General features: G+C 42.8%; 1 protein-coding gene across 1 annotated transcript in view; it reads left to right on the top strand.

The window, feature by feature from the left end:
- The window catches only part of LOC308175574 (E3 ubiquitin-protein ligase Jade-2-like), a gene marked incomplete at both ends in the record, with an annotated part of 29602 nt that overhangs the window by 25512 nt on the left and 1590 nt on the right, over positions 1-2500 (top strand).

The following is a 2500-nucleotide window of genomic DNA, read 5'->3' as shown; positions in this document are numbered from 1 at the left end:
AGAGAGAGAGAGAGGGGGAAGGGAGGGAGGAGAGAGAGAGGGAGAATGAGGAAGGGGAGGGGAGAGATGGAGAGGGAGGAAGAGGGAGAAACTGAAGTAGCAGAGAAGAGGGAGAGAAAGATGGGGAGGCAGAGAGAGAAACAGAAGGAGAAGAGGAAGAGAGAGATGGAGAGGCAGAGAAAGAGAGAGATGGAGAGGCAGAGAGAGAGAGAGATGGAGAGGCAGAGAGAGAGAGAGATGGAGAGGCAGAGAGAGAGAGAGAGAGAGAGAGATGGAGAGGCAGAGAGAGAGAGAGATGGAGAGGCAGAGAGAGAGAGAGATGGAGAGGCAGAGAGAGAGATGGAGAGGCAGAGAGAGAGATGGAGAGACAGAGAGAGAGAGGATGGAGAGGCAGAGAGAGAGAGAGAGAGATGGAGAGGCAGAGAGAGAGATGGAGAGACAGAGAGAGAGAGACGGAGAGGCAGAGAGAGAAAGTGAACTTCTCTCTCTTATATTTCTACTGTGAGAGGTTCTCCCCAGGCGACAGGGACCATAGACACAGTCCATATGGATGGATGGACAGATGGATGGATGGATGGATGGATGGATGGATGGATGGATGGATGGATAGATGAATTGAAGTATCACGTAGGTTCAGTCAGGCATGCCAGGAGGATGCAGCTGGTCATGTCACTGGGCCAGCCAATAGGAGCCATGCAGATCATGTCACATGTCCATGCGACAGCCAATAGGAGCGAGTGCTTAGATGGTGGTCGTTAGTCTAAGCGTCCCTCCGCCACCCCAGCTTCCACTCGCAGGATAGGACACACACACACACACACACACTCGTATATGTGCTTACGTACACACACACACACACACACACACGCATGTGTGCTCACATACACACGCACACACACACACACACACACACTCATATATGTGCTTACGTACACACACACACACACACACACACACGCATATGTGCTTACATACACATACACATGCACACACACACACACACACACACACACACACACGCACACACACACACATACACACACGTTGTGGTAACGTCTGTGTAATGTCTTGTTTTATTCAGTATTGCTGTCATTCCCCAGGGGTGTCAGAGGTTTACGTGCTTCCTGCTCTGTATATTATTTGTATTTTAATGATGTTTAATTCTGTATATTATTTGTGTTTTAATGATGTTTAATTCAAGCGGGGAGCGACACCGCAGAGCAGGGCCATCCGTTTACCCCAAATCTAATTGTACCTTCATTAAAACCACATTACATCAACCACTTACTGTAAGTGTTCTGACTGAAGGGATGGGGTCATGATGTTTAGACGACACTGAGGGTTCAGCTGAGGTCAGAGGGTCTCTGGACCGAGCTCAGCAGATCCTGTTCCCACCCCATTACCTGCCTGTGAAACGTGTGAACGGCATTTTCTTTGTTAATTGATTTTTATTTATTTTTTGTGTGTTATTTTTTACTGAGTGGGGCAGTCCCACTCATATTTTCTTTTTATTGACAGGTACAGTAGAGATTATGACAGGAAGGATGGGTGAGAGAGAGAGAGAGAGAAGGGAAGACATGCAGGATATGTCCACGGCCGGAATCGAACCCGGGAACCCTGCGTTTAGGTGTTCAACGCTTTACCTGTTACACCACCAAGCGCCACCCTGTTAGTTGATTTGAGGTGTACCAACACTCAAACATGCAACATATTTTTTCTCAGATTTCAATGTATGACACTTCATGTGTCATTGTTTGTCATTTGAAAGCGAACAATCTGCCCTTTCATAATCTGTCAAAAAACTGAACAAAAATGACCTCCCCCTACTTGTAGCCTTTTCCACCAGACCCTGTCACATTATTATTATTATTATTATTATATCTGTATTATATCTGTATCAGTATTATTATTATATCTGCTAAATGACAACATTTAAATTAAATTAAAATTAATTATTAGAATTATGAATTCAGTATCATTTACTGTAAGTCACAATCAAATAAAACACAATTTTAAAAAAGTAATTCTTTTTTTAGCTCTGTGACTACCAACGGCCCCTGGTCCTAGCATAGATTCTTGATCTTATGATGACTGATAATAATAATAATAATAATAATAATAATAATAATAATAATAATAACAACTTTTATTTGTATAGCGCTTTTCCTGCAAATGTTGCAGCTCAAAGTGCTTTAATCATTATATTATCATAATTTAATTATTTATTCATTTAAAGGCAATATTAAAAAGATGGGTTATTAAAAAGATGGGTTAATGATGGGCAGATAACTCACTTACTTTAGACAAAACGTATTTGTTGTTGTAAGTCGCTTTGGATCAAGGTCCTAACAGTGGAAATGGCTAGTTTCAAACGTTGTGAGACTTTTTCACAGCCTTCTCCTTGATGGTGGTAGTGAACTACCTTGATTCCGACATCCTTGGACAACTGTTTAGACTGAGGAGGAACCCACGGTTTTTACCACCAGACACAACAGCCACC

This window comes from Nansenia antarctica (assembly GCF_963989245.1).
Source record: "Nansenia antarctica genome assembly, contig: SCAFFOLD_352, whole genome shotgun sequence".
Lineage (NCBI taxonomy): Eukaryota > Metazoa > Chordata > Actinopteri > Argentiniformes > Microstomatidae > Nansenia > Nansenia antarctica.
Note: the sequence above shows the minus strand (reverse complement) of the source record. Positions and strands in the feature narration are given on the sequence as shown.